Consider the following 27008-nt stretch of genomic DNA (forward strand, 5'->3'; position numbering starts at 1 on the left):
TGCTGTATTGGATTATAAGCAATGTTAATAGCACTCTGATTATCATACAACAAAAATGATTTAGAAATTCCTTTTCCTAGATCAGCTAGAAGATTTTCTGACCCAAGTAGCTTCAGTTGTATCGACTACCATATACTTGTACTATGCTTCAGTACCGGATCTAGCAACAGCTCTTTGTTTCCTGCTACTCCATGACACCAAATTTCTTTCAATGAATATACAATATCCAGAAACATTAACAAATCTCCTCACATCTAGATCACCTGCCCAATCTGCATTTGTACAAGTGATGATTTTGTACCCCTTATTGTCGGACCAATTTCTTTGATAAAGAAGACCATCTGTAATGGTTCCTTTCAAAAATCTTAAAATTCTCTCCCCACCATCAACATAACTAATTCTTGGTTCATGCATAAATTGAGATACCTGATTAACATAATAGACAATGTCTGGCCTAGTGAAGGTAAGATACTGTAGGATCCCAACAATGCTCCGATATTTAGTCAAATCATTATACAAGTCTCCATCATTAGAGCTTAGCCTTTGATGCAAAACACTAGGCGTATTTAGGGGTTTACAATCTGTCATTCATGCCCTGCTCAAGAGATCAAGAGTGCATTTATGTTGTGTAAGAGTTAAAATATCATATCTTCTATCCACTTCAACTCCAAGAAAATATCTTAAATCACCAAGATCTTTCATCTTGAAATTTTGCATCAACAATTTCTTTACTGTCTATATATGACTGTCTGAATTGCATGTAAGGATTATGTCATCAACATATATAAGTAATAAGGTAGTAGCATCTTTATCCTTGAAAATGAACAGGAAATGGTCAAGAAAACATCTGTGAAAACCATAATTTTGAATTTTGAGAGAAAAACTCTCAAACCAAGAGCGAGAAGCTTGCTTTAATCTATAAAGGGCTCTTTCAGTTTGCACACATAAACCTTGGGATCTCCTTCAACATATCCAGAAGGTTGTTCTATGAAAACTTCTTGCTTTAGATCTCCATGTAAGAAGGCATTTTTTACATCTAACTGACTCATATGTCATCCATAATCAACTGCCAAGGATATAACAATCCGAATTGTTCTCATTTTAACCACGAGACTGAAAGTCTCATCATAATCTTGCCCATATTCTCGTGTAAAACCACGTGCCACAAGCCTTGCTTTATATAGCTCAATACATCCTTTAAGCTTATATTTATTATTATAAACCCACTTGCACCTGACAACGTTTTTCTCCTCGGATCTACGAACAATTTCCCAGGTTTGGCACTCATGTAGAGCCTTCATCTCTTCATTCATAGCCTCTATCCATTTATGGGATTTAATGGCTTGATAAAAGTTGACGGGTTCATCATGCTTCTCAACTTGTGACATAAACAACTGAAAATTCATGAAAAAATTATCATAGTTGACCCACCTTTAAATAGGATGACGTATCCTTTCCAATCTTCTTAATGGAAGTTAACTCATATTCTGCTCGGTATTGTTTGTGACAGGATCTCTTTCTCTTCGAACATAGACTTGACCAAAGAATCTCTGAATTTCTCTAAGCCTTTTATTTGCTGAAGTACGTGGAGGTTCGAGATTTTGGACAATTGAGCTCAATTCTTCACAAAATGGCTGACAATTCCACCCTTCTCTTGTAAACAATTATGCACTCATCCACGGATCATAAACTTCAACATTTTGAGGTGAGTCCTGCTCTTGAGACAATGATATGCTTTCAAAATTTTGTTCATCAAAAACAACATTTATGAAAATCTTGATACGTTTGGTTACAGAGTCGTAACATTTGTATCCTTTATAATCATTCGCATATCCAACAAACCTGCACTTCACTGGTTTATCGTGGAATTTATTTCTTAGAGACTTGTCAACATAAACATAACAAACGCAACCAAAAACACGCAAGTCATTATAATCAGGATGCTTTCCAAAAAGAGTAAAATAAGGAGACTTGTCCTCTAGAATTCTCATGGAGAGGCAGTTAATCACATGCACTGCAGTGTGAAAAGCTTTTGTCCAAAGATTAATGGGAACATTACTATCATTAAGCATGCTCATAGCACTCTCAACAATATGATGGTGTTTCCGTTTAGCCACTCCATTTTGTTGAGGGGTATGTGGACAAGACACTCGTCTACTTATCCCATTATTTCGAAGAAAATCAATAAAGTCATTTGAAGAATATTCACCTCCCCCATCACATTGAAAATGTATAATATTAGAAGAGAAATGGTTCTTTACGAATGCACAAATGTCTTGAAACAATCTAAAAACTTCGGACTTGTGTTTCATGAAGTATATCCAAGTGAAGCGAGAATAACTATCAATGAATAAAACATAATATCGACTCCCAGATGAAGAATAAACAGGAGTTGGTCCCCATACATCAGAATACACAATTTTGAAAGCTCCTGATGCTCTTTCATTAACAAAATTAACGGAAAGTCCATGTCTCTTGCATAACTGACAACTTGAACACTTTTTAGCATCCAAAACAAGGTGTGAACAAGTCTCTGGAATCAATTTCTCTGACACAAGTTTATTAATGAAACCATTACTACAATGACCCAAACAACTCTGCCACAAATCTGGCCTATTATATTGAGAAAGTCTGAAGATATCTCTATAACTAGACTTAAGATTCTGGGACGTTGGTTCCAAGAGAGGAGACTTCAAGACAGAAGATGAGTGTGCAATGGGATCCTCCAGAAAGACATACATGTTTTGTCGTCGTTCTCCCTTAACGAACGTCTCTTTCGTTCGAAGATCCTTGACATACACTGAAAAGGGAGTAAATTCAACGGATGAATTTTTATCATCAACAAGTTTGGAGACAGATATAATGTTCTTTTTAATGTTAAGGGCAGGGAGAACATTGGACAAACCAAGGAAAGAACTAGACAAAGGAATTTGTGCACTTCCAATATGAGTGATGAGATGATGTTTGCCATCTCCTGTGACTATGCTACTTTTTCATAAATAAGGGGATAAGTTTGAGAGCTTACCAACATTACCTGTGACATGAGTGGCTACTCTGAAATCCACATACCACTCTCCTTGCTCATTCTGCTTGATAGTCATTTGAGATAAAGTTGCCAACAAAAGTTGTTGCATATCTCCAGTAGGCTTCTATCCCTAAGATTCTCTTTTGTTTCCTGCTTTGCTATTCTTTCCCTTGTTTTGAGGATTAAACCAGCAATCAGCTTTCACATGTCCTTTCTTATTGCATAAAAAGCATGTAGGAACTCTCCTCTGATTCTCTGCATTAAGATGTCCTGGAGGATTCGAGGTAGGAAGAATGCCACGGCCTCCCTGTCCAAAACAACCACGTCCCCTACCACCTTGAAAATTGTTACCTCCAAGTCAAGTACCTTGAGACATATCTAAGGCCAAGACATTATGTGCATTAAGATATCCTGAACGATTCGAGGTAGGAAGAATGCCACGGCCTCCCTGTCCAAAACGACCACGTCCCCTACCACCTTGAAAATTGTTACCTCCAAGTCCAGTACCTTGAGACATATCTAAGGCCAAGACATTATGTGCATCTGCATGTTCACCGCCCTCAATCATGTTATTTATGCTTATCTCATACTGAAGAAGTTTGGCTTGAAGATCTTCAAAACAAGGCAGCATTGGCAAGACAGATAAAGATGTAGAGAGAACATGGTATTTTGGTCCCAATTCATTAAGAGTTTGTTGAACCTTTTCCTTGTCTGAGACGACAGTTTCAACAATAGCGAGCTGATTTATAACCGACTTTACTTTGTTTAAAAACTCCATGACTGACATTGAGCCTTTCCTGAGCGACTGAAACTCCCTTTTTGAGAATAATACTTTTGCTTTTGAAATCTGAGAATACGTTTATGCAAGCTTGTTCCATAGTTGTGCACCTGTGCAATCATCCGGTATTGATATCAACACTTCTTGTGATAGGGCGGAAGCAATGTATGCAACCAAGGCCTGATCTCGCTTCATACATGTTGTGAATTCAGGATTTCAAATGTGATTAATTAATGCAACTCCTTTATCATCCTTCGATTCCTTTGAAATGAATTATGATGGGACTGGAATTGATCCATCGAGATGCCCAAACAAATCTTGGCTCCTAATAAAAGGAACAATTTGTCTCCTCCAAGTCAGAAAATTAGTATGATTAAGCTTTTCGGAGACAAGCTGACTCAGAAAGTTTGAAGAGAGTCCAGCATAGGCAGAAGAATCCATTGATTAAAGGAGGAAAAGAGAATAAAAATGAAACAGAAGGAAAAGAAAGACTGATTCAAACAAGTACAAATGTGCAATGATCATGCATAATTTATGCATATTAGATCCACGTTTTTATGCATGATTCGTTGCAAAAATAGATTAAATACCCATATTTATCAGCGTTTTTTAGGGCACTGGTTAATTTTCAAAAAGAAGAAAAATCACACAAAAGGGAGTTCACCTAAACGATTTTTAAGTATTTGTTTTCTTTTAGGAGCCTTCTTTTGAAAATACTTTTTAGAAAAGGTAGTTTTGTGAATTTCATAAAATTAATTAGGGTGTTTAGAAAATAATTAGTTAACCTAGTTTTTGTTTTATAAATAGTTCTAAACAAAGAGAGGTCGACATCCTCCCATTGGGAAAAATGCCAGCCTCTTCTCTCCCTCTTCTCTTCCCGTTTTTCCTCTCTCTTTTCAGTCGATCACTGGTTCTTCCCTGTTTCTTCCTTTCTTCCTCCTTGATTTTCATCCTTCTTCTGAACCTTGCTATTGTTGATGCTTCTTGCCCCTACGTCGGAGCGTGCATACAACCACGGGAGCGGCCACTTCTCTTTCTCAACCCCTCCATCGGAAGCAACTGCGAGGTTTGCTTCTTCTCCTCCGTCTCTTTAGTTGATTCGTAGGTAGGTTAGGTTTATTTTCAGCAGTGCATATTAGGTAGTTTATTTCCAGTAACATCACTCTCTCTAGAATAGTTTGATTCTCTATTCCCGCTTTTTGCATAGTAGATTAGATAATGTTGCATCGTAGAATAGTCTCTCTTGTTATTTTATTTTATTTTCATACAATAATATTCTGTTTTTTTTACGCAGTTTAACTTTATATTTGTTTTAGGCCAGCAAACAGACATGGGTGATCTTTCATTCAAGCAAGCCGGTTTGGGTTGCGAAGCATTGAACAATCAGCGTCAATGACTGGTTTCACGCAGTGCGTCATTGCTAATCACGCACATTAACAGCGTTATCACGCCTATGTCACATGGGTGCGGGTACGGGTGCGACACGGGTGTGGAGCACTTTCAAAAATTTTGGACACGGGGACACGGCTATATATATGTATATATATTTTTAAATATATATATATATAACAATAATAAGACTCGGTCAAAGTTGTGCCCATTAGGGGACACGACTATATATATATATATATATATAAAGATAGATTTTTTTTAGTTTTTATACGTCTTTTGCCCTAAAATTGGATAAAAATAGACTCGATCAAAGTTGACCGAGACCAAAATGTGGACGGACTCGGCCCCGGTGCCTTGACCGAGTCTGACACTTGGTTGATCGTGTCTGCCCCGTGTCCGAAGCCACACCCGTGTCAGAGCATGTTGACGCGGGTGCGTCGACCTTACAGTCGAGTCCGTGTGACTTAGGATCACGCTATTCGTAGCTGATCCAGGTTGTTGTGAGTTCTGGTTTCACGTTATTTATTTTGATTTGTGTTAGTTTTATTTCAAAAAGAAATGTCATCCTATTTTGCGTGATTTGCAGATCATGTGACTATCAAAATAACACAGACAGTGTGTTTCTGTAATGAAGTGGATCGAATCCGATGAATGTGCAAGAACACACACCTCAATCAAGTGGGAACACTTGATTGAATAATCACACCACCCACACTGTAATACTCGTGAATTTTATCAAATAAATAAATTTAGATTTTTTAAGTCATTAAGGTGATACAAGAATATTTTATTGTTTTAATTATTTACTCGTAATTGGATCTTGGATAACCTATTTGGATCCTTGAAGTAAATCGGATGTTAATGAGAAAATTTATATTTTTCTACCTATAACACTTTAGAGGGGTCCGAAATAGCATATGTGATGGGTGGATCCACATTACGACAATTGGATCCTGGACCTCTGAGATTTAAATGTAGTATGAATCCAATTAAAATTTTAATGTTGGATCTATAATAAATTGCTGGAATCCACGATTCGGATCCGGGACCCATGTCAATTAGGGTCCATATATATAATATCATATACATATATTAGAAATAAATAGATAAATAATAATAGTAATACAATAGTAAACACATATTAAATATATATAAATAATTTTAATAAATTTATGGTTGGATCTATACGGATCCAACTTACAGATCCACATCGCAAGTGGGACGCGGATCCAACACTCGGTTGGATCCCGGGTCTCGGATCCAGACCCGAGCCACGCCCCGCGTACGCAAGGTAAGTGTTTAAATTTTTTTTTTACCCGATATTGGGCTTCTCGATAGGCTGCGTAGGGTTCTGAGTGAACCCTAACGCAGGGCGATGGCGTGAAAGGGGAAGGGGTGTGCGCAGCCGCCGGGGAGGAGGAGGTAACTACCTCCTTCCGTTTCGGGGCCACCCGCCCTATTTACACCCCTCCCACACCTCTCTTCCTCTCATGCCCTCTGTCTTCCTCTTCCTCCCACTCTCTTCTTCTCTCCCTTTCTGTCTCCCTTGTCCCTCTCGACCCGAGCTTGGCAGCGGAGATATCGTCGTCGGAAAGCCTTCCGACCACCTGTTGTTCGGTCACCGGTCACCTCCTGTCGCCAGCCATCTCCAGTCGTCAGCGACAACTCTTCCGCCGGAAATAGGTAGGAACTCCGTAGCTTTTCTTGCTGGGTTATGGATTGGGTTTGGTTGGGAATTGGGTCTGTCATGGGGGTGAAGGGAAAACCTATTATCGCAGGTTCAGTTGATCCTGATGGGGTTCTTGGCTGCCGGAAAACCCAAGTGGGTGAGTGGAATTTCGACAGCTGCAACTTTTTGATTTTGGGAACTTGTTGGTAACCCCAGATTTTTGGGGGGGTTTCCGATGGTAGCATTGGATAACTGAGATCTGAGGATTTTCAGCTTTAGCATTCGGATAATCCCAGATTTTTGGGGGGGGTTACTTCTAGTTTTGGTGGAAGGGAATGTGTATTTATGTCAACAAAGCATGTTGTGTCTGTTCTATTCTGTAAATTGTAACCTAAGTATGATAAATCAATGTTGGCCAATAACATATGTTTTAAAAAATATAACCTGATTATATTAATTTCCATTAGCCGATTTCGACTGTTTCATTTTGTAAAACATAGCATGTTGTGTCTGTTCTATTCTGTAAATTGTAACCTAAGTATGATAAATCAATGTTGGCCAATAACATATGTTTTGAAAAATATAACCTGATTATATTAATTTCCATTAGCCGATTTCGACTGTTTCATTTTGTAAAACATAGCATGATGTGTCTCTTCTATTCTGTAAATTGTAACCTGAGTATGATAAATCAATGTTGGCCAATAACATATGTTTTGTTCTGAAAAATATAACCTGATTATATTAATTTCCATTAGCCGATTTCGACTGTCTCATGTTGTAAAACATAGCGTGATGTGTCTGTTCTATTCTGTAAATTGTAACCTGAGTATGATAAATCAATGTTGGCCAATAACATATGTTTTGTTCTGAAAAATATAACCTGATTATATTAATTTCCATTAGCCGATTTCGACTGTTTCATTTTGTAAAACATAGCATGATGTGTCTGTTCTATTCTGTAAATTGTAACCTGAGTATGATAAATCAATGTTGGCCAATAACATATGTTTTGTTCTGAAAAATATAACCTGATTATATTAATTTTCATTAGCCGATTTCGACTGTTTCATGTTGTAAAACATGGCGTGATGTGTCTGTTCTATTCTGTAAATTGTAACCTGAGTATGATAAATCAATGTTGGCCGATAACATATGTTTTGTTCTGAAAAATATAACCTGATTATATTTATTTCCATTAGCCGATTTCGACTGTCTCATGTTGTAAAACATAGCATGATGTGTCTGTTTTATTCTGTAAATTGTAACCTGAGTATGATAAATCAATGTTGGCCAATAACATATGTTTTGTTCTGAAAAAAAAATATAACCTGATTATGCTAATTTCCATTAGCCGATTTCGACTGTTTCATTTTGTAAAACATAGCATGTTTAGGTTGGCCGATTGTGTCTATCTCATTTTGAAAGAAATCGTAACGTGGTTATGAAAAAAAAAAATTATCGTTAACAGCATGCCTCGTTAATCAGTTAGTGTTAACTGAATACCTTGGTACATGCTGATCAGTTCATGTTAATGGATTACCGGGTTATGTGCTGATCCGTTAATATTACATGTATACCCTATTATATTCTGATTATTATATTATTATACCCTTTGATACTTTGACTAGCATACCTTGTTATCCTCTGGTTAGATATAGTCAAACCATAGTCACTACACTGATTTTAGTGCAACAATATTACTTACTTTTACCATTCTGATTTTTGTTGAACCATTGCTTTCACAAATCTGATTTTTTTTCTTGAAACAATAGGAATTGACTTCACTCAATTACAGTAATGTTGACTATGGGTTTTGTATTAGGTTACACCAGTTCATTTACCTCTCCTATTTGTGGATATTTGAGATACATTCTCCTGTATGTCTTGTTCGGTTGATATGGCAATATGCTATTAAATATGTTGTTGTTCAATATGCTGGAGCATATGAAATGTAGCCTAATCTAGTAGGATCTATGTCACATGGGTGCGGGTGCGGGTGCCGGTGCGACACGGGTGCGGCGCAATTTCAAAAATTTTGGACACGGGGACTCGGCTATATATATATTAAAAAATATATATATATATATATATAAGACTCGGTCAAAGTTGTGCCCATTAGGGGACAGGTGATGAGTTGTGAAGGCATTCTGTACACTTTCTTCATACAGGAATAATTCACTTTTGGGCACTTTCTTCATACACTGTAATAATTCACTTTCTTCATACAGGACAAAACCACAAAAACTTGAGTTGTGCCCATTCTGTACTTAAAACTTGAAAGTGTACAGGTTTTTTAGTTGTGATGGGTTTTTTTCCTTACAGCTGTAGCCCAGAAAATTTTTAAAAAAAAAATTCAAAAAAAAAAAAATTCCAAAAAATGGACCAAAATGACCCTGGGTGCGTTGACCGCACCCAGGGTCGGGTTGACCGAGTCTGAGCCGCACCCGTGTCGGTGCGTGTCGACGCGGGTGCGGCGACCTTGGAGCCGAGTCCGTGTGACATAGAGTAGGATATTACATTGAAAACAGGTGAGTGCATGCTTATTGAAATTATATCCCACACGGAAAGTTTTTATCCCTAAGTGTCTCTGAGGTTAAATTCATGAAATCATGTAAACTTGGAATGTATATGACAAAAGATTACTGTTGTACCCAGTTGATGTTGGGCTCCATAGGTTTCTCCAAATTGCATTCTTTTGGGTTTCTCTAGTGCTGTGACTGATTTATATGAAATGCCATGTGCTTCTACTGCCTTTTGTCAGAAAATGTATGATATGTTTTGCTTATGCAGCATGTATTCTAAAGTGTATTTTTAAGGCTTAAGCTCATGTTAGCTGTGTTTGAGGAATGAGGGTATTATATTGGTTCCAAACATATGATGGTGTACTTAATGACATGTGGACATGTACCTTTCCGCGCGGCAGACATTGATTAACCGATGCGGGTACTTGGGCTATTAGCTTGTGTTCTATGGTAATAAAAGTGATGAAAACTTACATGTAAATGTTGTATGCCCGACTGGTTTAAAGGTACCGGGGCCTTGGTGCTTGACGGTTTAAAGGTACCGAAACATTCTGAGTAATAATGATAACACTGATGAGAAACTTAAATTTAATTTTTGTGGCCTGACTGGTTTAAAGATACCGGAGCTTTTGTGCTCGACTGGCTTAAAGGCACCAGAGTACTCTGAGTAGGATCATGCAATCAACATGAAAACGTATGGGTTGGTGTATGCCTTTGTAAAATGACTAAGGTTGGGGACCTACTACTAGGATAGTAGGAGATAGTTTTGGGGAAATGCCCCTGAACTTTGAAAAATTAATTAAATGAAAAGTTTAACCCACTCAGTTCTTGGACTTACCTTGGAGAGGGTAGGTGGTACAAAACTCTGGGGACATGTGTTTTGGTTGGTCCCAGACTACCATTATGTCCTAGGTGGTAGCTCTTTGTTCTTCTGTAGAAGTTAGGGATGCATCCTGTTTTGGTTTTGGCCTTTGGGAGTTTCTCTCGGTCACTGGCCGCTCCCCTGGGATTTCAGTCTCAGTTAGAATGTTCGGGTTAATAAAATACCCTTGAATAATATATCCCCGAACGTTCTCTTCTGTGATGGTTGTCTTGGCCCGTGTGTACCCGCAGGATAAGATAATATAAACACTATTTAGAACTGTTAGGTATCACAGTGAGTGAAGTTATTAAAGAGACATTTGCATATTCTTTCAGCATGCTTTATATTTTGAAATTGTAATGAACTGAAATCCTGAAATGGGTAAATATGAGATGATGGAACTATTACATGAAAGTTATGCATGTTATTGTTATTGTTGTTGCATAACCTACCTCACTTGCTTATTAATGTTGCATACCATGTTTGACCAGCTCATGTATATGACTGTTGATTACTGTTGTTGTTTTACGTGCTATTGTATATGCTAAAGATTTACACTTGACACCCACATCACATACTAGACTCATGATGTACCTGCATTAAGAGTTACAGTTTTCCTACTTAGACGTGGTAGTTTAATTCCAATCAATTTACTATTTTTCAGGTAAAGAATAGGGTTTAGGAGCTGCTGCGGGATGAGGCATCAGATCGAGATTTTTGAATTTATTGTTCCAGGGATCGCTTGGGTTTATGAAAATTTTTAATTGTTCATATCATTTAAAATCCTAATGTTAATTTTCATTGATATTGAAATGAAATAAATGTATTGGGTTTTCTCTCCACCGTAATGTTCCAAAATGCTTAACCCTATATTATTTCTTGTTTCTGCTGTTAAAAAAAAAATCCGCTTAAATTTGGGTTAAAATTTTGGGGCGTTACACACACAAGGGTCAAATGAAAAAGTATATTGCATACAAAACTCTCTTGAAAAAGAGATGAAATAATACAAAGGCCATGAGGCCTATTTATAATAAAAGAGGCTAAAGACGGCAGCCAATATGGTTGTTGGGTTGCTCCCAACGGTCATATTTATGACGGTTGGGAGCAGCTCCAGCAGCTATATTGGAGCTGGCCCAACAGTCAAAAACAAAAAATTATAAAAAACAAAAAATAAAAAGGTGAAAAAGGGTTGCCAACCCCTAATGGGCTGACACCTATTATAGTGAAAAGACTGAAATACCCTTGTTGGGTATTTCAGTTACAATACATATATATATATATATATATATATATATTAACACCCCCTTCAAACTCATGGTGGAACAATCGAGAGTTTGCCAAGAAGTGAAATCTTGGAGACGGAAGCGTTTTGGTGAAGAAGTCTATTAATTGATAATCAGAGGGAACATAGGGCAATGTGATGGTCTTTCTCAGAAATTCTTCACGAACGTAGTGGCAATCCATCTCAATGTGTTTCGTCCTCTCATGAAATGTATGATTATTTGCAATGTATACGGCGCTCTTGTTGTCACAACATAATCTTGAAGGTTCTGCAATATGAACCCCCAAGTCTTCGAGAAGTTGTCTTAGCCACACTAACTCAGATATAGTTGTCGTCATGGCACGATACTCAGCTTCAGTGGAGGAGAGTGATACATTCTGTTATTTTTTGCATCGCCATGAAATTAGGGAGTCACCTACAAATACACATAAACCAATGGTTGAGCGTCTATCATTGACATCCCCTCCCGAATCAGAATTAGAAAATGCAATGACTTCTAGTGAGAAGGAAGAGGATAAAAACAAGCCAAGATTAATAGATTTTTTAATATATCTAACAATTCTCATTACAGCGTTCATATGCACTATAGTTGGAGTATGCTGAAATTGACTAGCAGAATGAATAGCATGAGATATATCAGGACGGGTAATAGAAAGATAAGACAAAGCCCCAATCATTTGTCTGTAGGGTGTTGGATCTTACAAGGGCTCTCCATCATCTTTCTTTATTTTGGCATTTATGACTTTCGGAGTATCGACCAATTTTTCATTATAGAGTCCTGATCTTTCAATGATCTCCGTTGCGTATTTAGTCTGAGACAAAAAATAACCACGATGTAAGTAAGCAACTTCTATTCTAAAAAATTATCGTAAAAAACCAAGATCTGTTGTATCAAAGTTGGCTTTAAGCACATCTTTGATATGGTTAACTCTCTGCTTATCATCTCCTGTGATTATCATATCATCTACGTAAAGAAGTAGAATCACCATTTTTGCATTAGAAAACTTAACAAAAGTCAGTAAAGCAAGATTTAAAATGAAGTTGCGTCATCACATTATTAAACCTATCATACCAAGCTTTGGGGGCTTGTTTCAAGCCATATAAGGCCTTACATAACCGAAGACCGAAGAGTTATTTCATGTGCTAAAGTCAAGCCTGGTGGAGGATCCATGTACACCTCTTCATCCAGATTACCATTTAAAAATGCATTTTTAACATCCATTTGAAATATAGGTCATTTCCTAATCGATGCTATAGCAATGAGAGTTCTAGCAGTGGTCATTCGAGCGACTGGGGCAAACGTCTCATCATAGTCTATCCCACATTCTTGATTGTATCCTTTGGCCACTAACCTACCTTTATATATTTCTAATGTTCCATCGTACTTGGTTTTTACCAGAGTTACCAGAAACGCCTATAGAATAGGGGAAGTGTGCTTCCCCGGGACGCGCTTCGAAAGAGCGAAACGCAGCGCTTCTGAAACGCGAGGGGAAGCGCAGGTTCAATTGAGGAAGCGTGTCCCCCTTTAAAAGGAAGCGTGTCCCCCTTTAAAGGGAAGCGCGTACCCCTTTAAAGGGGGATGCGTACCCCAATAAAGGGAGACGCGTACCTCTTTAATGGGAGAAGCGTACCTCTTTAAAGGGGTACGCGTACCCCTTTAAAGGGGGACGCTATTATGGAAAGGTCGAATTTGCCCTTAATTTTTTTTTTTACACATGAATATATTTTTTTACTAAGGATAAATGGGTATTTTACAAAACCCGTGAAAAAATAAAATCAAAAGGGGCTTAGGGTTTTGTTTTCTCACACGTATCTTCCGACTCCTCTCTCTCTCTCTCTCTCTCTCTCTCTCTCTCTCGAGTTTTCGGCGAGCTCCGAGTTCCGGCGACCTCAAAAAATTCTGGTGGCCTCCACCGACTTCCGACGATGAAGATGTTCAGGACCTTCAGGTACGCTATCTTCTCTTACCCCCCCCCTCTCTCACGCTCAGTCACTCTCTCTATCTCGAATCTGGATCGGCCGGGTCCTTGGTGAAAAGGGAACGGCAAGAAGCAACGGTTTGTAACTTCGGTTGGAGGGGTTGATGGCGGTTGGGTTCTGCCAACTGCGAGCCCTAGGGAGAGGAGGACCTCTGTCTGACCACCTGTGCATGGCAAGTGGCTTGGGCATGGGGGGGTGGCTCGACAGAGACACACAAAGAGGGAGAAGGTTGGGGAAGGAGGCTCCAACAGGGAGCACCACCGGCAGTGGCGTAGCTAGGATTCATATGAGGGGGGGGGCGAGGGGGGCAAATAGGGGTGTAGCAAGAAAAAAAATTGGTGTGATAAGGGTTCAGGGGCAGCGTCCTCCTTTTTTTTTTTGAGATAAAATAAAAATGGCTACAATTATTAATAAAAATCTATTTCATATGGACAAATCAAACTATTTGTTGCAGTCAGGGTTGGGCTACAAAAATGGATAAAAATCTATTTCATATGGAATAGGAGCTGGGCTAGGACTGAGCTTTTAAATTTTTTTTTAACTGGACTGGGAGGCCCATATTTTGCTTTGATGAAGAGTTTTCGAGTGATATAGGGCTGGTGTCTGACTTGTGTGGTGTGAGGTTCAGCTCGTGAGTAGAGGTTTGATTCCTTCATTCTCTCTAGAAAGTACATTTAGGGAACAGGGGATTGTTAGAGACTATTTGTTTCATTTTCCCGTTGCAATAACATGATGGTCTTTATCTTTTGTGTTATCAATATGATGATCATTTATATTTTTATTTGAGTCCCATGAATGAACAGTATATTGGTTGAGAAACATTTCACATTTTGTGGTTTAACTGAGTTTATTTGGTCGTCTTTTTTAGAAATAAGGGTTAATGCAGTATTTTTTTATCATTCTTGTAGGTTTTAACTTTTAAGTCATTTTGACGATTACTTGAATCTTGATCAGATTGACTTGATCACTTTTATTATTCTTTTACTGTTCGATATATATGGATTATTGATTTATTGTTTTCAATTTCAAAGTCAATGAAAAACATGTTCTGCCTCCACAAGTTGTCTTATGGTTTCATTATGGTGTTTGATCTTGCAAACTTCTATTCTCTCCTTGATCTCTTGAAGTGATTTTGCTTTATGTGAATTCTGAACTTACATGTTGATCAAGTGAACCATGCATGATAAAAGAAACAAAACAAAAGAGATACTTATAAGTATCCTATAATATATAAAAAATATATTATAGGAAAATTCTTGAATTCATATTATAAAAACATATTATACAAAATGTATACCAAGCTATGTCACAGGGATTCGACTAGCAGGGTGCCGCACCCGCGTCGACGCGGGTGCGTGTGCGGGTGCGGCACCGGGTGCGGTCAACCCTATCCTGGGTGCGTTGACCGCACCCAGGATCATTTAGGTCCATTCTTGTTTTGGATTTTTTTTTTTTAAATTGCCCAAATGAGCTGCGAAATTTTTTAAAAAAAAAGTAATGCTGACAGCAGCTGTCTGTCAGCTGACAGACAGCAGCTGACCCCTTTTATATATATATATATATATATATATATATATATATATATATATATATATATATATATATATATATATATATATATATATATTGTTTTTTACATTTTTGCCCCTGCCGCACCCCCGCACCCGGGTTTTTTGGAAGTGCTGAATCCCCGCACCCGCACCCGCACCCATTTGACATAGATACCAAGCATGATTGAGCTTATCATCCCTATTAAGTATGAATTCTTTGATATACCAAGCGTGGGCACACCCAGGCTCGGCTCATTTACTCTATCAGAAGAGTGAGGCAACTAGTATGTTGCAGCTAGTTGTTTAAAATTTTAAATAAATATCATTATTGCTAGTAACAGTCGGCCAATATGAATTTTGTTTTTCTTCGTTGTTATGTTATCTTATTTTGGCATTTTTTCATAAATGCAAACTTTTGAAAGAACTTTTTTTTTTAAATTTTGTTTGCTTTATCATAGTATATTATAGAATCATAGATCTTTCACCTCCTTAAATGATGTTTATTTATTTGTTTTAGTAATTGGTAATGATTTGTGTTCTTCACTCTCCATCATTTGTTGTTAATAATAGTTTTTTTAAAGTGTTTTAGGCTGATTCTAATACTTTTATGATGCAGATATATTTGCATGTTCTTTGCTTCATTAATGACCATCTCAAGCTATGATCACGATAATTCTGATGACGATGACGATTCTTTATACAATTTGGAGCATGAATCATCTGGTGGTGTTGGGAAGGGCAAGAAGAGGTCTTCTGCTTGTCCATATCAGTTTGAGGACAGAAACGAAAATTGTTTTGATGAGGAAGATGAAGAAGAATATGACTTGGATGACTACTATTCTGAAGATGACCAAGATGATGAACCACCTAGCATGCATAAAACAACAGTGCAATGGCGCCATGTATTGAAACAAAAGAAGAGTGGGCAAGGAAAGCAAGGTGGAACCCAAGTTTTTATGTGCAGGTACTGCAAAAATATTTATCATGGGTTATATACTCGAGTTTTTGCACATCTCATGGGATCTCCAAAGGGATAAAGTGTTGGGATTGCCTTTTGCCATGTAGTTGCAAAAAATGCAGAATTGGCAAAAAAAATTAAGAGGCAAGTTCGGCGAGTGGAGGTTTCATCAAGTGCATTTGAGTTGAGGAGATCAATAATTGATACTCCGAAGAAGCCTATTAGTATGACTACATCATCTAGTGGAAGCCGAAAAACAGTCGATATTCGTGATACCTTTAAAAAGGTAGAAAGAGATGATGTAGATCACAAAATTATCAGATTTTTTTGTGCAAATGGCATACCTTTCAATGTGCTTCGATCACCATATTGGGAAGAGATGATATCTGCAGTTAGTAAAGTGCCCGGATATAAACCCTCATCATATGAAAAAGCGCGAACAACGTTGCTTGACAGTGAGAAAGAGTGTGTTCACAGGGAGTTAAATGAATTTCGAGAAAAGTTTGAGGAGTTTGGAGTTTCCATTGTCTGAGACGGTTGGACAAATATCAAGAACAAACACTTGATAAATATATTTGCCTCAAACTGTTTTGGCTCGATGTTCTTATATGCAAGCGATTTTTCTAATGTGCAACAGTCAGCTGCAAACATTGTCGAGTTTTTGAAGACGGGATTTAAACTTGTGGGGCCTTCTAATGTAGTGCAAGTGATTACAGACAATGCAGCAAATTGCAAGTTAGCAGGTGAAGAATTAAAACAAACGTACAAGTATATTTTTTGGTCACCTTGTGTCGTGCACACACTTAATTTGATTTTCAAGGATTTGGCACATGAGTTTCATTGGTTGGGAGAAACATATTTGCAGAGTAAAGAAATTGTGAAGTATATCACAAATCATTCAAAAGCATTAGCAATCCTTAGAAGCAATGAAAAATTAGAATTAATAAAGATTGCAAAAACAAGGTTTGCTTCACATTATACCACTTTGAAACGCTTGCTTGATGTGAGAGAGAGCTTAAGGCTCACAGTAATTTCAGATAGATGGAGCGATTGGAAGCAATCATGCACGGATGAAACTATGAAAAAAAGGGTTGTTACAACAGAAACAACTGTTCTTGATGAAGAATATTGAGATTCTGTACGTTTAGCATTATTGATTACAAAACCCATCTATAAGATGATTAAATTTTGTAATCAGGAACGCCCTATAATTGGTAAAGTGTATGAAGGCATGGACAACATGTTGGGGGAAATCAAAGACAATCTAAAAGGACAACCAGATTTATATGAAAATATTCATAAGATTGTCTCAAATAGATGGGATAGAATGAATGTGCCTCTCCATAGTCTAGCCCACATTGTTACTCCAAAATATTACGAGTCGAAGTATCTCAAAATCCCAACAGCAGGAGGGGTCAAACGAGTTTCTCCTGGTAAAAATTTAATTCTATCTATTTAATAAAGTTTAAAGTTAAATGATTTAATTATTTTATTATTTCATTTGCATTTTCTTGTTATAGTTACTAAACATTTTTTTTGCAGAAAAGGATAATGATATCTTAGACGATGCAATGCTCGCGTTTGAAGTCATATCTTCTGGAAATGAAGAGTTATCTACACTTTATAGGTCACAACTTATGGCTTTTGCATCAAGAAGTGAAAGATTTAGCCGTAATGCAGCAAGAATAGATGCACTGAATCCTACAATGTTAGTGCTTATTTGGTGGCGTTTTTATGGTGGTGATACACCGGAGTTGAGAGCATTAGCCATTAAGGTTTTATCTCAACCTATTAGCACATCTTCTGCAGAAAGAGTGTGGAGCACCTATAGTTACATTCACAATGTTAAAAGAAATAGGCTCAATGAAGATCGTGTTGATACCTTAGTGTATATTCATTTCAATCTTCGATTGATTGACAGGTATAATTAAACTGTGTTGTACTTTTGTTTTGGTATTTTTTTTTCTCCTTTTCTATCATTGATTGTTTATTAGCATTCATATTTTATATTCTTGTTATAAAAGGTGCAACAATCGCTATAAAGAAGGGCCTAGTCGAAAATGGGATATCAATCCAGAACTTCCTATTGTAGAAGAAAATACGTTGAAAGTAGAGGATATGCGATGGAGAGATTTGGATGATAGTGCACAACAATCAAGCACTATTTTCAAATCCAAACATAAAGATGCACAACCAAGAGCTCCATTACCTCCAATAATTGTACGTACAAATGAAGTTGAAGAGGATACAAATCAATCCATCAGAGCTAGTAGAACTGCAGATATACAAGAGCGACCATCAGTTCCTCATGGTCGGATTGATCGTTTCTTTAGCCGGAGACCTAAGCAAGGTATGTTGATATTATGTTTTTTATATTTTAAATTATGGTTTTTGAACATTTTAATTTTTTAACGTATTTATTATAGGAAATGAAGGAAAGAGCAGAAGACATGGTCGTGGAGGACAAGAAGCACGTGATGATGCAGAAAGTTCGCGATCTATTGCTGACTTAAAGGGGAAGAGAAAGATGACAGATTAATGAACTTTTAAATTATTATTTTTTTTTATGATGTAGTTGGAGTAGTCCAACTTAAAAACTTTTATATTACTTTTTTGTCATGGTCTTGTAATCTTTTTTTGGTATACTTTTATTTTGAATCTTGCATAATGAAGTGAAGTAGTGGATTATGTTAATTTTAAGTTTAGAGTTTAGAACTTTGTAGCTTATAATTTACAATTTAGAAATTTATAGCTTAAAAATTTAACCATATCTCTATGTAATCTTTGAGTTTATTGATTTCTCATTTTCTATGTTGCAGAGATGACAAGATTTACAACATCAAATAACAAGTCATTTGATTCTTTCGTTGAAAAAGGTACGTTTTTTAATCAAATTTATTTGTTTTCTTAATGCATTATTTAGTGTTTGCATGCATTTGTTAAATAGTTGCAACAAGAATGTGAATTATGATCTTCTTTTGATGTATAATTTTTTAAATGCTTGACAATTGCAATATGATGCATTTGTTAAATAATTACAACTTATATTATTTATTGTCTATATACATGTTTTATTTTGTCAATGATGACATATATCTTAGTTTTTGATAAAATAAAAATATATAATTATATTTTCGCTTCCCTTTCGATTCTTCTTCGCTTCCCTGCTTCTCACTCGAATCCTATGTCGCTTCCTTCTTCGCTTCTTAGGTCGCTTCCGGTTCGCTCCCTAGGTCGCTTCCGAGACGCTTCCTAGGTCGCTTCAGAGACGCTTCTTGGTTCGCTCCTAAGTCGTCCCGCGCTTCTCGCTTCCTAAAATTTTAGAAGTGCCTCGCTTCCCGCTTCCCGTATCGCTTCCCGCTCCCGCTTTCTCGACTGGCAACTCTGGTTTTTACCTTGTATACCTATCTGCATCCTATAGTTTTTCTTCCTTTAGGTAATGTTTGAATTTCCCAAGTTTTTGTTGTTTTTAATGCTTCTAACTCATCGTTCATGGCCTTAAACCATTCTTGATGATGTTTAGCCTCATGATATGATTGAGGTTCAAAATAGGAGTGAATGGTCATTAGACACAATATATACCTTGGTTCAAAAGAATCATATGATATAAATCTACTAGGAGCTTTTGAAATTCTTATAGATTTTCTAAGGCTAGAAGAATCTTCTTCTTGGTTTTGAGAGTATCTTTCTAGGGCACACGGTGGGTGACCTTCGGTATATCGAGCATAGGTCTGTAAATTATTATAAGATAGGTCTATATCATCAAGATTTCTTCTCACATTCTCATTTGCCTCATGCATATCTTCACTTTCATGAATATTTTCACACTTATCATTGACGAGGTCAAAGAAGAACGAATAATCACAACTCTCTTGGATTTTTTCTTTGCTAAAACCGTTTTCATTTTCAAGGAATGTAACATTTCGAGAAACATACAATTTGTTTCTTTCAATGTCATAACACCTATATCCTTTTTAGTTTTCGGCATAGCCTAAAAACACACAAGAAATTGCTTTAGGAGAGAGTTTATCATTCTTTTTTGTAAGAACAAAACACTTGCACTCGAAGACCCTCAACCTTTTGTAATCGGGATACATTTTACGAAGTTTTTTAATAGGGAAGAAATTTTCAATATTTTTTTAAGGCATTCTATTTATCAAATAGACTGCCATAAGAGCGGCTTCGACCCAAAAATCTTTTGGAACATTTCTAGATACTAAAAGTGTTCTAGTGGTCTCAATAATGTGTTTGTGCTTTCTTTCGGAAAGTCCATTTTGTTGAGGAGTGTATGAACACGATTTTTGATGAACAATCTCATTTAGGTCAAGATAATTTTCAAACTCTTTTGACACAAATTCTCCCCCGAAATCAATTCTAAAGATTTGAATATTGGTTTTAAATTGATTCTTTATATAACTATGAAATTTTTTAAAACAATCAAATATTTCTGATTTATGTTTTAGAAAGAATATCCAAAAGTGTCTACTATAATCGTCTACAAACACAACATAATAGGAAACACCTCCTTTGGACACGACCGGAGCCAGTACCCATACATCTGAATGCACTAATTGAAATGGATTCTTAGTTATAAGGTGTCTTGGTCCAAAAGGGAAAGACTTCATTTTGCCAAGAATACAATCTTCACATACAAAAAAAAATTTCTTTACAATTTGAAAGAAATGAAAATAATTATAATTCGGTCACACTAAGGTGTCCTAGTCTTTTGTGCCAAATTTCTATATCTTTCTTTTTCATAAAATTACAAAAAAAGTTGTTTTGGTAATTCAAGATTGTCCATGACATAGAGATCTCCTCTTCTATGGCCTCGCCCAATCGGCTTCCCGAACAGGAGATCCTGTATTAGACAATCATTAGATGAAAAAACTATTTTGTAACCATAATCCGCAATTTGAAAAACCGATAAAAGATTTAAATTTAATTTGGGTACTACTTTAATGTTTAGTATGTGAAAAATAGGTGTTTTTTGATAAATACCAAAACTTTTAATGTTCAAAGATGTGCCATCGGCAGTTGAAACACAAGAATCATTTGGATTAAACTTGCATTTGGTCAATATAGACTCATTAGGGGTCATATGAAATGAAGCACCAGAGTCAAGGATCCAAGAGGTCTTACCATGGTTGTCACTTGTAGATATGGTCGCTCCCTAATAAGAAGTAACTTGAGCTTTAAGCATAGATTGTAGTGTCTTCATTAGTTGAGCTAAAGAGAGCGAGCTGATGCATTTGGAATCGTCCATTTCACTCCTTTCAACCGAAGCCACTCTTTTGTCTTCTTTATGATCCTCCTTCTTTCTTTTGGGACAAAAAGGTTTAATGTGTCCCGGTTCATAACAATGATAACAAATAATTTTTCCACTCCTTTTAAAATAATGATCACCTCTCTTTTTATAGTTGATATTTCTACCATTCTCATTTCTTAAAATATGAGGTGTTTATAGCTCTTAGTATGATTTTCGGGCTTTGACATAGCAAGCACGGAGTCTTCATCTTTAGAAGTGGATGGCTTTTCAATCTATTTTCTTCCATCGTTAATTCTTCAAGAGTTTCAACAATAGAAGGGACCCTTACTCTATGAAGAAGAGCGGATTTAGTTCCTTAAAATTTGGGCCTAAGCCCATTTATGAATTGATAGAAATGCTCCGCTTTGATTTGATTTTTGGAGAGTTCAACATCTTGTGGGCAATGCCACTTTAGTTCAAAAAGAGTTAATTCATCCTAAATGAGAGAGAGAGCATTGTAGTATTCCCTTATGCTCATCTCTTCTTGAGTCATGGTCCTTACTTTATTTTGATGTTACATATATGTGTGATATCCTTAAGACTATACATGTATTTAAGGTATTTTCATGCATCACTAGCGAAGTCAAACTTGGCCAAACTAGAACACTTGTGGATGTCCACACTATTGATGAGCTATCCAATAATTTTTGAATGATTCATCTTTCATTCCTTCCATCTTTTCTCATAGTCGAAAACGACTTTAGCCATTTCCTCTCCTTGAAGCGCAACTTCTTTTTCATTCTCGATTTTTGTAAGAATAAGTTTAGGCTCATTTTCGGTGCCGTCAACTAATCCCCAAAAGTCCGTTTTCTCATATTTTATGTTTTACTATGGATGCTCATATCACATAGTTTGTGTCATTTAGGCGTATGGGAACGGGACTATTACCTCTCTCTCATTCTCCATTTACAACAAGTAGATAGAGAAAGAAAGAAAAAGAAAGAGAGAACGAGGAAAAAAATATAAGACTTTTTTTTCGAAGTGGTTTGCTTCCCGATGCAACAATTCGTGATTTGTTGTATTTTGCCAATTTCATGATCCTCCTCTTGATATTATCACGATCTTCTCTAAAAACGGCTTTTGGAACACCCAAGCTTTGATACCATGTAATGAAGTGGATCGAATCCGATGAATATGCAAGAACACACACCTCAATCAAGTGGGAACACTTGATTGAATAATCACACTACCCACACAAGGGTCAAATGAGAAAGTATATTGCATACAAAACTCTCTTGAAAAAGAGATGAAATAATACAAAGGCTATGAGGCCTATTTATAATACAAGAGGCTAAAGGGGGCAGCCAATATGGTTGTTGGGCTGCTCCCAACAGTCATAAATATGACAGTTGGGAGCAGCTCCAACAGCTATATTGGAGCGGGCCCAACAGTCAAAAACAAAAAATAAAAAGGTGGAAAAGGGCGGTCAGCCCCTAACGGGCTGACACCTATTACAGTGAAAAGACTGAAATACCCTTGCTGGGTATTTCAGCTACAATATATATATATAACAGTTTCAAGGGGCTGGCGTGAATCTAAAATCTCTGAATTTAGTATTTGATCTGAAAGGATTTTGGTCTGCAAGAAACCAGCACACACGTTATTCAAATAAATTCTTTTGGACTGGAACGTTTTCAGATCGAGTGTCTGATCAGATCATGTGCATCTTCAGTGTGACCATGCTGCCCGTTTGGATCTGGTTTAACGTGACTTGTTATTCACGATTTTTTTTTGGCTCAGCGTATATATTTGTTTTTTCGAGCAGATTGCGTGAACCAGCCATTGTCAACGTTAATCACGATCCAGCGTGATTAACACGGATCAGTTCCTTTCGGCCAACATTGTTGGATCTAGTTGCGTTAGTAATTTGGTAAAATTTGTTTTAAATCCTTTAGTTAGTTTAGAATTTTTTTTCTCGTTAACCCTTTTGATAATTAGTAGTAGACTGCTTTACATTTTTGTGGTTCGTTGATATTGCAGCGTTAACTAAGTGAAGTTGTTTTAATTATTTAGTTTTAGATTAATTAGTTTCGATCAAAATTTATTTTTTTGATTTACAATTTCAGGTAGTTAATTAGTTTTAACGTTTTTCTTAGTTAATTGTTAAATTAGTATTTTATAATCAGTTAGTTTAGATCTGATTTGATTATTTTGCGTATTTAGTTAGTTAGAGTTTGTTTTAATTTGTTTTGCAGTTAGTTAGAATCTTTTTGTTTGTTATATTGTAGTTAGTTTGTTAGATTTAGTTGAGTTTGTTTCTTGTTATAACATTTGTTTTTTAAAATAGTTCCCTGCTCTTGTTTTGTGTTTTGTTTTTTGTGTGTTTTTTTTTGTGTGTGTTTGGCCGGTAAGGCTTCTTGTGCAAAGGGACTTCCATTAATTTCCCCAGGGACATGCCCCTTGAGAGAGGAATAGCACCCAAGCGAACAAGAAAAGCTAGATCACAAGAGAAGAAGGCCCTGCAGATTTTTTTTTTCTTTATTTTTTTTTTTTTGGGCCATAGGGCCATTTACATTAAATTGGGTTGTAATAAGTCTTTTTTATTTTTGAGCCCTCCGCAGAGGGTAGCACATTTTATTTGTTTTTCATTTCAGGCAATAAAGATTGTTTTGTGTGGGGTACAAAAGTCATTTTAAACATGTTTCCTATGTTCGACCTGGACTTCACCACTAGTGTGAACCAAAAATTTGAGATTTGATGCACGGTTTGCACAAACGAGCTTTATTGAAAAATATCTTTTAAAATACTTTCACGAAAAGTTGCATCACGCAACAACAGAAAATCAGATTTAGCCAAAATTATACAAATGTGCCTTTTTTTTTAAATAGGCATTGCACCGGTCACAGTCGGATCCTTGCGATCGGACCTGCGAACACTACAGATGTTGCCGGTATTTATACTAGCTGAATATTTAATAAGATAATGAATAATCTATAAGTCGAATGCTTCAAAACACGACAAAGAAATGTCGAGATAAATTCAGAACAAAGAAATGTCGAGATAAATTCAGAACTTTAAAATAATCAACAGATCAGTTTCACAAAACTGATCTTATATCAGAACAGACGTGATTTAAGATTAGCATCTTGAAAAACAAGAAACGCAGATTTGACGTCAAAAGAAAAATATTTAGGGTTTTTGATGAAAAACTTAATGTCTAATAGGGTTTGATGCTGTTTGAAAGTAATAATCCAAAGGAGAACAGAATGAGAGGGAAGAAGAAGAAAAGGAAGGATTAGATTGAGAAAGAATCAGAGAGGAGATAGTTTCTGACTTGAAGATAAAATTTCAGATCTCTAAGGGCATACCTTTTGGAAGAAATCCACAGCCTTAATCTGATACCATGAAAATATTTTCTCGATCAGATGTCGGAAAGCCACCACAATGTTGTTTCAGCAGGAAATAGAGAGAAGGAGAATGAAAAAGGGATGCAAAGAAAAACGGCAGCCTCACTTGCAATAGGCGTGCCCTAATGGTATTATATGCAACATAATATACATTGGGTTTAAAATACAAACAAATTACAAAATATGCCATTACAATATAAAACGTGATTACATGATCAGACGCACAGATCTGGATCCAATCCAGATCCAGTTATGCCTAATCACATTTTATCAGATACACCATATCAAACATTGGTTGGTCATATTAGAGATATGGGCCATTACGTGTGTTTGGAAGTATTTACTTTATTTTGTTGCTTAAACATGAAAAACACAAGCTCTCTCCCAAGGCAGTCAAATGTTGCTTCATTGGACAGCCAATAGAATAGGACAAAAGGGGTACTACATAACCCATATTGGTTCAACTCTTAACCCTGAGAAATCACTGCTTGAAGATTCCATAATGCAAAGCATCCAAACCAGCAAGGCACCATAAATGAGATGATCACTAAGGCAATAATAGAACTGATGAATCTATGGATGTTAAACTCATGACATATAAACATATAGGAATATTAATCATAAAGCATGAGCATTTGCCTGCATTGCACGGGAAACTTAGAAAAGAAACAGTAAGAATAATTGCCCTGCACTTTCAAAAAGTGGGTGCAAGAAGTGATTCTAAATGGACTAAAAAGGGCATCATCCTTTAGTAACTGAGTCAGGAAAGTTTCTGTTCTAGCCTATAGAAGGATCTAAGCAGTTGTATGATTTTCTATATAGGGGGGCTATTTGGTTTTCCAAAAGGCTAGTCCAATACATATCCTAATTACTAGGTGTTCATGCACAAAGATAGGCATGAAGCCATGAGGAGGACAACCTGAACAAGTTAGAAGTGTCTTCACCACATCTCTTCAGCAACAACCAATCCCTAGCCTCTTTGCAACAACTCCTCTCCCCTTTCCTTGCTTTACTCCTAACCCAAAAAGGTTTGAAGGCGGAGCTTAACCTCAGTTTCGGTTAAGAATGGCAATGATCTACGTTTCATACAGTGCAAAAGATATATCAGAAAAATCCAGCTTTTCTGCTGAATGAGAAGGCATGTTGGCCAACATGTACAGCAGAAGGCCACAGTTTTCCATGTGGAGGATTTTTCTAGATCCAGTTTGTGGATAAGTATGACGTAGGGCCCCATAAGACACATTAAAATTGACAAGATTTTGCCTCAGCAAATAAAGGTGAGATGTTTGCACACAATTGCACACTTTCATTCAACTTACAAGAACCTTTTGCAGAAGTTTGAACACTATTCACTATGTTGATCAATTGAGCGTATGATAACTCGGCAGTTCTCTTCTTCTTAAGAACCATACGACATAAGTTCCGCTTAGGACTATGAAGAAAGATTACCCATGTGGAACTTCAACAAGATTTAGGAACTCTATACAAAAATACTTTGAATACCTTGAACAACCCTAGCTCCATGATAGAAAGTCATCAAGAGGTAGCAATCACACTTAGCATGAGGGTGACAAGAACAATTTTTCGTTAGGGATGACTCGTGATGGGCACCACTCAAGAAAACAATCCATCACCAACAGAATCTCCACGACGTTGGTTTTCTATGTGATAAGATACAAACTAACCAAGTGTCATGTACTCCATCCATTCAAAGAAATCGCTCTCCTTTCATTGGAGATGGCAGGAAAATAAAAGCTTAAGATGATCACCAGGCTGACAGGCTTAATATAGAGGCCTAGTCATCTATACTACTCCAACTTTGCTTTACTAGAAGGTTCCAAAATTGCATGTACTGAAACATATCTACTGAAACAAGCCTCATAGTCACTTGTCATGCACATCAATAAGGTCAATTTTTGGTGACTTCAGCAAAATGATGGGTAAAATTCATAACCTTGTCATAATAGTCTCCTTGGGTGAAGCATCCACAGTTAAATGAAGTCATTCCTGCTAAAGGACTTTTTCGGTCATCAACTACTATCAGAATCATAGTCAATAAGACAATGATGTTATTTCAAACAGGGAAGGATTGACCAATGATAAGATCATCCCATAACATAATTAATTGGCCATGGCCCAAAAGATGGAAACAAGATGAAGACAAGTCTTAATTAGCGCTTGATGCGCTACAAGTTCTAAGTTGAGTTGATTGTGGCATTAAAGAATAAGGGAGAAGCATGTGTTGATCCCAGAATTAAGTCGGTCATATGTTAGGTAGCCCTCCAATTTTGTAAGGCAGGACATGCAGTGAAGTTACCATACAAACAACAAATGT

The 27008-nt window shown here is 36.7% G+C and overlaps 1 protein-coding gene and 1 long non-coding RNA gene across 6 annotated transcripts in view; both read right to left on the bottom strand.

Annotated features, from left to right (window-relative positions):
• Positions 1 to 27008, bottom strand: part of LOC149837239 (calcium-transporting ATPase 5, plasma membrane-type-like) — a 200817-nt gene that overhangs the window by 169077 nt on the left and 4732 nt on the right. The window lies entirely within an intron of this gene.
• LOC149837240 (uncharacterized) lies at positions 6606 to 8255 on the bottom strand. Its single transcript, XR_016432087.1, has 2 exons — positions 7542 to 8255; positions 6606 to 7255 (listed from the first exon to the last, which is right to left on the bottom strand). It is a non-coding gene; the product is annotated as an uncharacterized LOC149837240 (long non-coding RNA).

Source organism: Nuphar pumila, chromosome 5 (assembly GCF_984573655.1).
Source record: "Nuphar pumila chromosome 5, dmNupPumi1.hap1.1, whole genome shotgun sequence".
Classification (NCBI taxonomy): domain Eukaryota; kingdom Viridiplantae; phylum Streptophyta; class Magnoliopsida; order Nymphaeales; family Nymphaeaceae; genus Nuphar; species Nuphar pumila.